This window comes from Somniosus microcephalus, unplaced genomic scaffold, assembly GCF_052327205.1.
Source record: "Somniosus microcephalus isolate GS21.2 unplaced genomic scaffold, FLI_Smic_1.0 scaffold63, whole genome shotgun sequence".
NCBI lineage: Eukaryota > Metazoa > Chordata > Chondrichthyes > Squaliformes > Somniosidae > Somniosus > Somniosus microcephalus.
Window position 1 is genome coordinate 580,692 of NW_028225250.1, and position 12,428 is coordinate 593,119.

The 12,428-nt window shown below is 53.1% G+C and overlaps 10 non-coding genes across 10 annotated transcripts; all 10 read right to left on the bottom strand.

The window, feature by feature from the left end:
- Nucleotides 1–980: 980 nt before the first annotated feature.
- On the bottom strand, nt 981–1,072 carry trnay-gua (transfer RNA tyrosine (anticodon GUA)). Its single transcript is given in 2 exon segments — nt 981–1,016; nt 1,036–1,072. It is a non-coding gene; the product is annotated as a tRNA-Tyr (tRNA).
- Nucleotides 1,073–2,231: 1,159 nt separating this feature from the next.
- On the bottom strand, nt 2,232–2,323 carry trnay-gua (transfer RNA tyrosine (anticodon GUA)). The gene is given in 2 exon segments: nt 2,232–2,267; nt 2,287–2,323. It is a non-coding gene; the product is annotated as a tRNA-Tyr (tRNA).
- A 1,097-nt stretch (nt 2,324–3,420) lies between these two features.
- On the bottom strand, nt 3,421–3,512 carry trnay-gua (transfer RNA tyrosine (anticodon GUA)). The gene is given in 2 exon segments: nt 3,421–3,456; nt 3,476–3,512. It is a non-coding gene; the product is annotated as a tRNA-Tyr (tRNA).
- Nucleotides 3,513–4,671: 1,159 nt separating this feature from the next.
- On the bottom strand, nt 4,672–4,763 carry trnay-gua (transfer RNA tyrosine (anticodon GUA)). Its single transcript is given in 2 exon segments — nt 4,672–4,707; nt 4,727–4,763. It is a non-coding gene; the product is annotated as a tRNA-Tyr (tRNA).
- Nucleotides 4,764–5,860: 1,097 nt separating this feature from the next.
- Nucleotides 5,861–5,952, bottom strand: trnay-gua (transfer RNA tyrosine (anticodon GUA)). The gene is given in 2 exon segments: nt 5,861–5,896; nt 5,916–5,952. It is a non-coding gene; the product is annotated as a tRNA-Tyr (tRNA).
- A 1,159-nt stretch (nt 5,953–7,111) lies between these two features.
- trnay-gua (transfer RNA tyrosine (anticodon GUA)) lies at nt 7,112–7,203 on the bottom strand. The gene is given in 2 exon segments: nt 7,112–7,147; nt 7,167–7,203. It is a non-coding gene; the product is annotated as a tRNA-Tyr (tRNA).
- Nucleotides 7,204–8,300: 1,097 nt separating this feature from the next.
- Nucleotides 8,301–8,392, bottom strand: trnay-gua (transfer RNA tyrosine (anticodon GUA)). Its single transcript is given in 2 exon segments — nt 8,301–8,336; nt 8,356–8,392. It is a non-coding gene; the product is annotated as a tRNA-Tyr (tRNA).
- A 1,159-nt stretch (nt 8,393–9,551) lies between these two features.
- trnay-gua (transfer RNA tyrosine (anticodon GUA)) lies at nt 9,552–9,643 on the bottom strand. Its single transcript is given in 2 exon segments — nt 9,552–9,587; nt 9,607–9,643. It is a non-coding gene; the product is annotated as a tRNA-Tyr (tRNA).
- A 1,159-nt stretch (nt 9,644–10,802) lies between these two features.
- On the bottom strand, nt 10,803–10,894 carry trnay-gua (transfer RNA tyrosine (anticodon GUA)). The gene is given in 2 exon segments: nt 10,803–10,838; nt 10,858–10,894. It is a non-coding gene; the product is annotated as a tRNA-Tyr (tRNA).
- A 1,097-nt stretch (nt 10,895–11,991) lies between these two features.
- On the bottom strand, nt 11,992–12,083 carry trnay-gua (transfer RNA tyrosine (anticodon GUA)). Its single transcript is given in 2 exon segments — nt 11,992–12,027; nt 12,047–12,083. It is a non-coding gene; the product is annotated as a tRNA-Tyr (tRNA).
- Between the last annotated feature and the right edge of the window lie 345 nt (nt 12,084–12,428).

Consider the following 12,428-nt stretch of genomic DNA (forward strand, 5'->3'; position numbering starts at 1 on the left):
CTGTGAGCTGCCAGCTACTCTCCACAGCCTGGATAACGCGTCTGACTACAAATCAGAAGATTGTAGGTTTGACTCCTATCTGGCAGCGCTGCCTGGCCGCTTGCATGGCAAGTGCCTTCTCAGCGCAGCAGGCAGCACGTCAGTCTCCTAATGCGAAGATCCTGAGTTGAATCTTCGGAGAAGGCGTCAGTGCTGGCAAAGTCATTTTTTGGGCTTCTCTCACCTTTGCTGGATGTGAAAAGCAAGAAATCTTGCTGACGACATGGCAGAAAAAGATTTGCTGTCCGTTTTTCCCGTCTGACAGGGGTTCAGTGACGCGAGAGCCCATTTCGTTCTGAATAATTGCTCTAAGCCAAAAGGAAAGTGGAGAATGCGGGCATCGATCCCGCTACCTCTCACATGCTAAGCGAGCGCTCTACCATTTGAGCTAATTCCCCGGTCGCTTTGTGCATGGTGCTTTAGTTTGCTCCTCAGTAGCCTCTTCGCACTCGCCGCCACGCTGCTCCGCGACCGGCAGAGAAATCCTGCTTGAGGATTGGCCCACTCCTTGACTTCATTAAATACTTTGCTCCAATCGGCGTTGCCGAGCAGCAGTAGGACGTGAAGCCACAGCAACGATGAAAGAAGCCGAGAAGATCCCGAGACTGCGGCAGGGAAGCGAGGTGAGCGGAAAGTGGCGGCCGTCCCGAGCGTGAGGGAGCAGCCGAGAGCGCTGTCTGACTGATAGACGACTTCTTTTGCCTGAAAGTGAGTGCTGAGTGTTTCAAAGTGTTGCTGCTCAATGGCACTCCCTGCTGGTGAGCAGACACAAATGCTCAAGCAAAACAGCTGTGTGCTGGTGGACGCAGAGAGCATTAAAGTTCGAGACAAGAAAAAGAGGTGTCTTGTGCCTTCGTGGCAACATGATGCACTATAAAGTGAAGAGAGGAGCTTTGAGCGAAATGCTGCTTACCACCCGCTTACTGCAAAAGCACGCGAGCTCCTTCGAGCCGGAATTGAACCAGCGACCTAAGGATGACTTTGCTTTGCATTCCACTACAGTCCTCCGCTCTACCAGCTGAGCTATCGAAGGGAAGCGGCAAAGGTGCTTTTGTTTGCCGATAGTTTGCCGTGCGCATTTTGACGCTTCTGGCCTGGCGGAGTCACGTGCGCGTCATCGGTACCTGCTCGTGCCGCAGCGTTGGTGGGACTGTGAGCTGCCAGCTACTCTCCACAGCCTGGATAACGCGTCTGACTACAAATCAGAAGATTGTAGGTTTGACTCCTATCTGGCTCGGAGTTTTTTGCAAACAGCGCGTTATAAATGTAAACACCTTGCAAGATGCCCCACATGGCAGCGCTGCCTGGCCGCTTGCATGGCAAGTGCCTTCTCAGCGCAGCAGGCAGCACGTCAGTCTCCTAATGCGAAGATCCTGAGTTGAATCTTCGGAGAAGGCGTCAGTGCTGGCAAAGTCGTTTTTTGGGCTTCTCTCACCTTTGCTGGATGTGAAAAGCAAGAAATCTTGCTGACGACACGGCAGAAAAAGATTTGCTGTCCGTTTTTCCCGTCTGACAGGGGTTCAGTGACGCGAGAGCCCATTTCGTTCTGAATAATTGCTCTAAGCCAAAAGGAAAGTGGAGAATGCGGGCATCGATCCCGCTACCTCTCACATGCTAAGCGAGCGCTCTACCATTTGAGCTAATTCCCCGGTCGCTTTGTGCATGGTGTTTTAGTTTGCTCCTCAGTAGCCTCTTCGCACTCGCCGCCACGCAGCTCCGCGACCGGCAGAGAAATCCTGCTTGAGGATTGGCCCACTCCTTGACTTCATTAAATACTTTGCTCCAATCGGCGTTGCCGAGCAGCAGTAGGACGTGAAGCCACAGCAACGATGAAAGAAGCCGAGAAGACCCCGAGACTGCGGCAGGGAAGCGAGGTGAGCGGAAAGTGGCGGCCGTCCCGAGCGTGAGGGTGCAGCCGAGAGCGCTGTCTGACTGATAGACGACTTCTTTTGCCTGAAAGTGAGTGCTGAGTGTTTCAAAGTGTTGCTGCTCAATGGCACTCCCTGCTGGTGAGCAGACACAAATGCTCAAGCAAAACAGCTGTGTGCTGGTGGACGCAGAGAGCATTAAAGTTCGAGACAAGAAAAAGAGGTGTCTTGTGCCTTCGTGGCAACATGATGCACTATAAAGTGAAGAGAAGAGCTTTGAGCGAAATGCTGCTTACCACCCGCTTACTGCAAAAGCACGCGAGCTCCTTCGAGCCGGAATTGAACCAGCGACCTAAGGATGACTTTGCTTTGTATTCCACTACAGTCCTCCGCTCTACCAGCTGAGCTATCGAAGGGAAGCGGCAAAGGTGCTTTTGTTTGCCGATAGTTTGCCGTGCGCATTTTGATGCTTCTGGCCTGGCGGAGTCACGTGCGCGTCATCGGTACCTGCTCGTGCCGCAGCGTTGGTGGGACTGTGAGCTGCCAGCTACTCTCCACAGCCTGGATAACGCGTCTGACTACAAATCAGAAGATTGTAGGTTTGACTCCTATCTGGCAGCGCTGCCTGGCCGCTTGCATGGCAAGTGCCTTCTCAGCGCAGCAGGCAGCACGTCAGTCTCCTAATGCGAAGATCCTGAGTTGAATCTTCGGAGAAGGCGTCAGTGCTGGCAAAGTCGTTTTTTGGGCTTCTCTCACCTTTGCTGGATGTGAAAAGCAAGAAATCTTGCTGACGACATGGCAGAAAAAGATTTGCTGTCCGTTTTTCCCGTCTGACAGGGGTTCAGTGACGCGAGAGCCCATTTCGTTCTGAATAATTGCTCTAAGCCAAAAGGAAAGTGGAGAATGCGGGCATCGATCCCGCTACCTCTCACATGCTAAGCGAGCGCTCTACCATTTGAGCTAATTCCCCGGTCGCTTTGTGCATGGTGCTTTAGTTTGCTCCTCAGTAGCCTCTTCGCACTCGCCGCCACGCTGCTCCGCGACCGGCAGAGAAATCCTGCTTGAGGATTGGCCCACTCCTTGACTTCATTAAATACTTTGCTCCAATCGGCGTTGCCGAGCAGCAGTAGGACGTGAAGCCACAGCAACGATGAAAGAAGCCGAGAAGATCCCGAGACTGCGGCAGGGAAGCGAGGTGAGCGGAAAGTGGCGGCCGTCCCGAGCGTGAGGGAGCAGCCGAGAGCGCTGTCTGACTGATAGACGACTTCTTTTGCCTGAAAGTGAGTGCTGAGTGTTTCAAAGTGTTGCTGCTCAATGGCACTCCCTGCTGGTGAGCAGACACAAATGCTCAAGCAAAACAGCTGTGTGCTGGTGGACGCAGAGAGCATTAAAGTTCGAGACAAGAAAAAGAGGTGTCTTGTGCCTTCGTGGCAACATGATGCACTATAAAGTGAAGAGAGGAGCTTTGAGCGAAATGCTGCTTACCACCCGCTTACTGCAAAAGCACGCGAGCTCCTTCGAGCCGGAATTGAACCAGCGACCTAAGGATGACTTTGCTTTGCATTCCACTACAGTCCTCCGCTCTACCAGCTGAGCTATCGAAGGGAAGCGGCAAAGGTGCTTTTGTTTGCCGATAGTTTGCCGTGCGCATTTTGACGCTTCTGGCCTGGCGGAGTCACGTGCGCGTCATCGGTACCTGCTCGTGCCGCAGCGTTGGTGGGACTGTGAGCTGCCAGCTACTCTCCACAGCCTGGATAACGCGTCTGACTACAAATCAGAAGATTGTAGGTTTGACTCCTATCTGGCTCGGAGTTTTTTGCAAACAGCGCGTTATAAATGTAAACACCTTGCAAGATGCCCCACATGGCAGCGCTGCCTGGCCGCTTGCATGGCAAGTGCCTTCTCAGCGCAGCAGGCAGCACGTCAGTCTCCTAATGCGAAGATCCTGAGTTGAATCTTCGGAGAAGGCGTCAGTGCTGGCAAAGTCGTTTTTTGGGCTTCTCTCACCTTTGCTGGATGTGAAAAGCAAGAAATCTTGCTGACGACACGGCAGAAAAAGATTTGCTGTCCGTTTTTCCCGTCTGACAGGGGTTCAGTGACGCGAGAGCCCATTTCGTTCTGAATAATTGCTCTAAGCCAAAAGGAAAGTGGAGAATGCGGGCATCGATCCCGCTACCTCTCACATGCTAAGCGAGCGCTCTACCATTTGAGCTAATTCCCCGGTCGCTTTGTGCATGGTGTTTTAGTTTGCTCCTCAGTAGCCTCTTCGCACTCGCCGCCACGCAGCTCCGCGACCGGCAGAGAAATCCTGCTTGAGGATTGGCCCACTCCTTGACTTCATTAAATACTTTGCTCCAATCGGCGTTGCCGAGCAGCAGTAGGACGTGAAGCCACAGCAACGATGAAAGAAGCCGAGAAGACCCCGAGACTGCGGCAGGGAAGCGAGGTGAGCGGAAAGTGGCGGCCGTCCCGAGCGTGAGGGAGCAGCCGAGAGCGCTGTCTGACTGATAGACGACTTCTTTTGCCTGAAAGTGAGTGCTGAGTGTTTCAAAGTGTTGCTGCTCAATGGCACTCCCTGCTGGTGAGCAGACACAAATGCTCAAGCAAAACAGCTGTGTGCTGGTGGACGCAGAGAGCATTAAAGTTCGAGACAAGAAAAAGAGGTGTCTTGTGCCTTCGTGGCAACATGATGCACTATAAAGTGAAGAGAAGAGCTTTGAGCGAAATGCTGCTTACCACCCGCTTACTGCAAAAGCACGCGAGCTCCTTCGAGCCGGAATTGAACCAGCGACCTAAGGATAACTTTGCTTTGTATTCCACTACAGTCCTCCGCTCTACCAGCTGAGCTATCGAAGGGAAGCGGCAAAGGTGCTTTTGTTTGCCGATAGTTTGCCGTGCGCATTTTGATGCTTCTGGCCTGGCGGAGTCACGTGCGCGTCATCGGTACCTGCTCGTGCCGCAGCGTTGGTGGGACTGTGAGCTGCCAGCTACTCTCCACAGCCTGGATAACGCGTCTGACTACAAATCAGAAGATTGTAGGTTTGACTCCTATCTGGCAGCGCTGCCTGGCCGCTTGCATGGCAAGTGCCTTCTCAGCGCAGCAGGCAGCACGTCAGTCTCCTAATGCGAAGATCCTGAGTTGAATCTTCGGAGAAGGCGTCAGTGCTGGCAAAGTCGTTTTTTGGGCTTCTCTCACCTTTGCTGGATGTGAAAAGCAAGAAATCTTGCTGACGACATGGCAGAAAAAGATTTGCTGTCCGTTTTTCCCGTCTGACAGGGGTTCAGTGACGCGAGAGCCCATTTCGTTCTGAATAATTGCTCTAAGCCAAAAGGAAAGTGGAGAATGCGGGCATCGATCCCGCTACCTCTCACATGCTAAGCGAGCGCTTTACCATTTGAGCTAATTCCCCGGTCGCTTTTTGCATGGTGCTTTAGTTTGCTCCTCAGTAGCCTCTTCGCACTCGCCGCCACGCTGCTCCGCGACCGGCAGAGAAATCCTGCTTGAGGATTGGCCCACTCCTTGACTTCATTAAATACTTTGCTCCAATCGGCGTTGCCGAGCAGCAGTAGGACGTGAAGCCACAGCAACGATGAAAGAAGCCGAGAAGATCCCGAGACTGCGGCAGGGAAGCGAGGTGAGCGGAAAGTGGCGGCCGTCCCGAGCGTGAGGGAGCAGCCGAGAGCGCTGTCTGACTGATAGACGACTTCTTTTGCCTGAAAGTGAGTGCTGAGTGTTTCAAAGTGTTGCTGCTCAATGGCACTCCCTGCTGGTGAGCAGACACAAATGCTCAAGCAAAACAGCTGTGTGCTGGTGGACGCAGAGAGCATTAAAGTTCGAGACAAGAAAAAGAGGTGTCTTGTGCCTTCGTGGCAACATGATGCACTATAAAGTGAAGAGAGGAGCTTTGAGCGAAATGCTGCTTACCACCCGCTTACTGCAAAAGCACGCGAGCTCCTTCGAGCCGGAATTGAACCAGCGACCTAAGGATGACTTTGCTTTGCATTCCACTACAGTCCTCCGCTCTACCAGCTGAGCTATCGAAGGGAAGCGGCAAAGGTGCTTTTGTTTGCCGATAGTTTGCCGTGCGCATTTTGACGCTTCTGGCCTGGCGGAGTCACGTGCGCGTCATCGGTACCTGCTCGTGCCGCAGCGTTGGTGGGACTGTGAGCTGCCAGCTACTCTCCACAGCCTGGATAACGCGTCTGACTACAAATCAGAAGATTGTAGGTTTGACTCCTATCTGGCTCGGAGTTTTTTGCAAACAGCGCGTTATAAATGTAAACACCTTGCAAGATGCCCCACATGGCAGCGCTGCCTGGCCGCTTGCATGGCAAGTGCCTTCTCAGCGCAGCAGGCAGCACGTCAGTCTCCTAATGCGAAGATCCTGAGTTGAATCTTCGGAGAAGGCGTCAGTGCTGGCAAAGTCGTTTTTTGGGCTTCTCTCACCTTTGCTGGATGTGAAAAGCAAGAAATCTTGCTGACGACACGGCAGAAAAAGATTTGCTGTCCGTTTTTCCCGTCTGACAGGGGTTCAGTGACGCGAGAGCCCATTTCGTTCTGAATAATTGCTCTAAGCCAAAAGGAAAGTGGAGAATGCGGGCATCGATCCCGCTACCTCTCACATGCTAAGCGAGCGCTCTACCATTTGAGCTAATTCCCCGGTCGCTTTGTGCATGGTGCTTTAGTTTGCTCCTCAGTAGCCTCTTCGCACTCGCCGCCACGCTGCTCCGCGACCGGCAGAGAAATCCTGCTTGAGGATTGGCCCACTCCTTGACTTCATTAAATACTTTGCTCCAATCGGCGTTGCCGAGCAGCAGTAGGACGTGAAGCCACAGCAACGATGAAAGAAGCCGAGAAGATCCCGAGACTGCGGCAGGGAAGCGAGGTGAGCGGAAAGTGGCGGCCGTCCCGAGCGTGAGGGAGCAGCCGAGAGCGCTGTCTGACTGATAGACGACTTCTTTTGCCTGAAAGTGAGTGCTGAGTGTTTCAAAGTGTTGCTGCTCAATGGCACTCCCTGCTGGTGAGCAGACACAAATGCTCAAGCAAAACAGCTGTGTGCTGGTGGACGCAGAGAGCATTAAAGTTCGAGACAAGAAAAAGAGGTGTCTTGTGCCTTCGTGGCAACATGATGCACTATAAAGTGAAGAGAGGAGCTTTGAGCGAAATGCTGCTTACCACCCGCTTACTGCAAAAGCACGCGAGCTCCTTCGAGCCGGAATTGAACCAGCGACCTAAGGATGACTTTGCTTTGCATTCCACTACAGTCCTCCGCTCTACCAGCTGAGCTATCGAAGGGAAGCGGCAAAGGTGCTTTTGTTTGCCGATAGTTTGCCGTGCGCATTTTGACGCTTCTGGCCTGGCGGAGTCACGTGCGCGTCATCGGTACCTGCTCGTGCCGCAGCGTTGGTGGGACTGTGAGCTGCCAGCTACTCTCCACAGCCTGGATAACGCGTCTGACTACAAATCAGAAGATTGTAGGTTTGACTCCTATCTGGCAGCGCTGCCTGGCCGCTTGCATGGCAAGTGCCTTCTCAGCGCAGCAGGCAGCACGTCAGTCTCCTAATGCGAAGATCCTGAGTTGAATCTTCGGAGAAGGCGTCAGTGCTGGCAAAGTCGTTTTTTGGGCTTCTCTCACCTTTGCTGGATGTGAAAAGCAAGAAATCTTGCTGACGACATGGCAGAAAAAGATTTGCTGTCCGTTTTTCCCGTCTGACAGGGGTTCAGTGACGCGAGAGCCCATTTCGTTCTGAATAATTGCTCTAAGCCAAAAGGAAAGTGGAGAATGCGGGCATCGATCCCGCTACCTCTCACATGCTAAGCGAGCGCTCTACCATTTGAGCTAATTCCCCGGTCGCTTTGTGCATGGTGCTTTAGTTTGCTCCTCAGTAGCCTCTTCGCACTCGCCGCCACGCTGCTCCGCGACCGGCAGAGAAATCCTGCTTGAGGATTGGCCCACTCCTTGACTTCATTAAATACTTTGCTCCAATCGGCGTTGCCGAGCAGCAGTAGGACGTGAAGCCACAGCAACGATGAAAGAAGCCGAGAAGATCCCGAGACTGCGGCAGGGAAGCGAGGTGAGCGGAAAGTGGCGGCCGTCCCGAGCGTGAGGGAGCAGCCGAGAGCGCTGTCTGACTGATAGACGACTTCTTTTGCCTGAAAGTGAGTGCTGAGTGTTTCAAAGTGTTGCTGCTCAATGGCACTCCCTGCTGGTGAGCAGACACAAATGCTCAAGCAAAACAGCTGTGTGCTGGTGGACGCAGAGAGCATTAAAGTTCGAGACAAGAAAAAGAGGTGTCTTGTGCCTTCGTGGCAACATGATGCACTATAAAGTGAAGAGAGGAGCTTTGAGCGAAATGCTGCTTACCACCCGCTTACTGCAAAAGCACGCGAGCTCCTTCGAGCCGGAATTGAACCAGCGACCTAAGGATGACTTTGCTTTGTATTCCACTACAGTCCTCCGCTCTACCAGCTGAGCTATCGAAGGGAAGCGGCAAAGGTGCTTTTGTTTGCCGATAGTTTGCCGTGCGCATTTTGACGCTTCTGGCCTGGCGGAGTCACGTGCGCGTCATCGGTACCTGCTCGTGCCGCAGCGTTGGTGGGACTGTGAGCTGCCAGCTACTCTCCACAGCCTGGATAACGCGTCTGACTACAAATCAGAAGATTGTAGGTTTGACTCCTATCTGGCTCGGAGTTTTTTGCAAACAGCGCGTTATAAATGTAAACACCTTGCAAGATGCCCCACATGGCAGCGCTGCCTGGCCGCTTGCATGGCAAGTGCCTTCTCAGCGCAGCAGGCAGCACGTCAGTCTCCTAATGCGAAGATCCTGAGTTGAATCTTCGGAGAAGGCGTCAGTGCTGGCAAAGTCGTTTTTTGGGCTTCTCTCACCTTTGCTGGATGTGAAAAGCAAGAAATCTTGCTGACGACACGGCAGAAAAAGATTTGCTGTCCGTTTTTCCCGTCTGACAGGGGTTCAGTGACGCGAGAGCCCATTTCGTTCTGAATAATTGCTCTAAGCCAAAAGGAAAGTGGAGAATGCGGGCATCGATCCCGCTACCTCTCACATGCTAAGCGAGCGCTCTACCATTTGAGCTAATTCCCCGGTCGCTTTGTGCATGGTGTTTTAGTTTGCTCCTCAGTAGCCTCTTCGCACTCGCCGCCACGCAGCTCCGCGACCGGCAGAGAAATCCTGCTTGAGGATTGGCCCACTCCTTGACTTCATTAAATACTTTGCTCCAATCGGCGTTGCCGAGCAGCAGTAGGACGTGAAGCCACAGCAACGATGAAAGAAGCCGAGAAGACCCCGAGACTGCGGCAGGGAAGCGAGGTGAGCGGAAAGTGGCGGCCGTCCCGAGCGTGAGGGAGCAGCCGAGAGCGCTGTCTGACTGATAGACGACTTCTTTTGCCTGAAAGTGAGTGCTGAGTGTTTCAAAGTGTTGCTGCTCAATGGCACTCCCTGCTGGTGAGCAGACACAAATGCTCAAGCAAAACAGCTGTGTGCTGGTGGACGCAGAGAGCATTAAAGTTCGAGACAAGAAAAAGAGGTGTCTTGTGCCTTCGTGGCAACATGATGCACTATAAAGTGAAGAGAGGAGCTTTGAGCGAAATGCTGCTTACCACCCGCTTACTGCAAAAGCACGCGAGCTCCTTCGAGCCGGAATTGAACCAGCGACCTAAGGATGACTTTGCTTTGCATTCCACTACAGTCCTCCGCTCTACCAGCTGAGCTATCGAAGGGAAGCGGCAAAGGTGCTTTTGTTTGCCGATAGTTTGCCGTGCGCATTTTGACGCTTCTGGCCTGGCGGAGTCACGTGCGCGTCATCGGTACCTGCTCGTGCCGCAGCGTTGGTGGGACTGTGAGCTGCCAGCTACTCTCCACAGCCTGGATAACGCGTCTGACTACAAATCAGAAGATTGTAGGTTTGACTCCTATCTGGCTCGGAGTTTTTTGCAAACAGCGCGTTATAAATGTAAACACCTTGCAAGATGCCCCACATGGCAGCGCTGCCTGGCCGCTTGCATGGCAAGTGCCTTCTCAGCGCAGCAGGCAGCACGTCAGTCTCCTAATGCGAAGATCCTGAGTTGAATCTTCGGAGAAGGCGTCAGTGCTGGCAAAGTCGTTTTTTGGGCTTCTCTCACCTTTGCTGGATGTGAAAAGCAAGAAATCTTGCTGACGACACGGCAGAAAAAGATTTGCTGTCCGTTTTTCCCGTCTGACAGGGGTTCAGTGACGCGAGAGCCCATTTCGTTCTGAATAATTGCTCTAAGCCAAAAGGAAAGTGGAGAATGCGGGCATCGATCCCGCTACCTCTCACATGCTAAGCGAGCGCTCTACCATTTGAGCTAATTCCCCGGTCGCTTTGTGCATGGTGTTTTAGTTTGCTCCTCAGTAGCCTCTTCGCACTCGCCGCCACGCAGCTCCGCGACCGGCAGAGAAATCCTGCTTGAGGATTGGCCCACTCCTTGACTTCATTAAATACTTTGCTCCAATCGGCGTTGCCGAGCAGCAGTAGGACGTGAAGCCACAGCAACGATGAAAGAAGCCGAGAAGACCCCGAGACTGCGGCAGGGAAGCGAGGTGAGCGGAAAGTGGCGGCCGTCCCGAGCGTGAGGGAGCAGCCGAGAGCGCTGTCTGACTGATAGACGACTTCTTTTGCCTGAAAGTGAGTGCTGAGTCTTTCAAAGTGTTGCTGCTCAATGGCACTCCCTGCTGGTGAGCAGACACAAATGCTCAAGCAAAACAGCTGTGTGCTGGTGGACGCAGAGAGCATTAAAGTTCGAGACAAGAAAAAGAGGTGTCTTGTGCCTTCGTGGCAACATGATGCACTATAAAGTGAAGAGAGGAGCTTTGAGCGAAATGCTGCTTACCACCCGCTTACTGCAAAAGCACGCGAGCTCCTTCGAGCCGGAATTGAACCAGCGACCTAAGGATGACTTTGCTTTGTATTCCACTACAGTCCTCCGCTCTACCAGCTGAGCTATCGAAGGGAAGCGGCAAAGGTGCTTTTGTTTGCCGATAGTTTGCCGTGCGCATTTTGATGCTTCTGGCCTGGCGGAGTCACGTGCGCGTCATCGGTACCTGCTCGTGCCGCAGCGTTGGTGGGACTGTGAGCTGCCAGCTACTCTCCACAGCCTGGATAACGCGTCTGACTACAAATCAGAAGATTGTAGGTTTGACTCCTATCTGGCAGCGCTGCCTGGCCGCTTGCATGGCAAGTGCCTTCTCAGCGCAGCAGGCAGCACGTCAGTCTCCTAATGCGAAGATCCTGAGTTGAATCTTCGGAGAAGGCGTCAGTGCTGGCAAAGTCGTTTTTTGGGCTTCTCTCACCTTTGCTGGATGTGAAAAGCAAGAAATCTTGCTGACGACATGGCAGAAAAAGATTTGCTGTCCGTTTTTCCCGTCTGACAGGGGTTCAGTGACGCGAGAGCCCATTTCGTTCTGAATAATTGCTCTAAGCCAAAAGGAAAGTGGAGAATGCGGGCATCGATCCCGCTACCTCTCACATGCTAAGCGAGCGCTCTACCATTTGAGCTAATTCCCCGGTCGCTTTGTGCATGGTGCTTTAGTTTGCTCCTCAGTAGCCTCTTCGCACTCGCCGCCACGCTGCTCCGCGACCGGCAGAGAAATCCTGCTTGAGGATTGGCCCACTCCTTGACTTCATTAAATACTTTGCTCCAATCGGCGTTGCCGAGCAGCAGTAGGACGTGAAGCCACAGCAACGATGAAAGAAGCCGAGAAGATCCCGAGACTGCGGCAGGGAAGCGAGGTGAGCGGAAAGTGGCGGCCGTCCCGAGCGTGAGGGAGCAGCCGAGAGCGCTGTCTGACTGATAGACGACTTCTTTTGCCTGAAAGTGAGTGCTGAGTGTTTCAAAGTGTTGCTGCTCAATGGCACTCCCTGCTGGTGAGCAGACACAAATGCTCAAGCAAAACAGCTGTGTGCTGGTGGACGCAGAGAGCATTAAAGTTCGAGACAAGAAAAAGAGGTGTCTTGTGCCTTCGTGGCAACATGATGCACTATAAAGTGAAGAGAGGAGCTTTGAGCGAAATGCTGCTTACCACCCGCTTACTGCAAAAGCACGCGAGCTCCTTCGAGCCGGAATTGAACCAGCGACCTAAGGATGACTTTGCTTTGTATTCCACTACAGTCCTCCGCTCTACCAGCTGAGCTATCGAAGGGAAGCGGCAAAGGTGCTTTTGTTTGCCGATAGTTTGCCGTGCGCATTTTGACGCTTCTGGCCTGGCGGAGTCACGTGCGCGTCATCGGTACCTGCTCGTGCCGCAGCGTTGGTGGGACTGTGAGCTGCCAGCTACTCTCCACAGCCTGGATAACGCGTCTGACTACAAATCAGAAGATTGTAGGTTTGACTCCTATCTGGCTCGGAGTTTTTTGCAAACAGCGCGTTATAAATGTAAACACCTTGCAAGATGCCCCACATGGCAGCGCTGCCTGGCCGCTTGCATGGCAAGTGCCTTCTCAGCGCAGCAGGCAGCACGTCAGTCTCCTAATGCGAAGATCCTGAG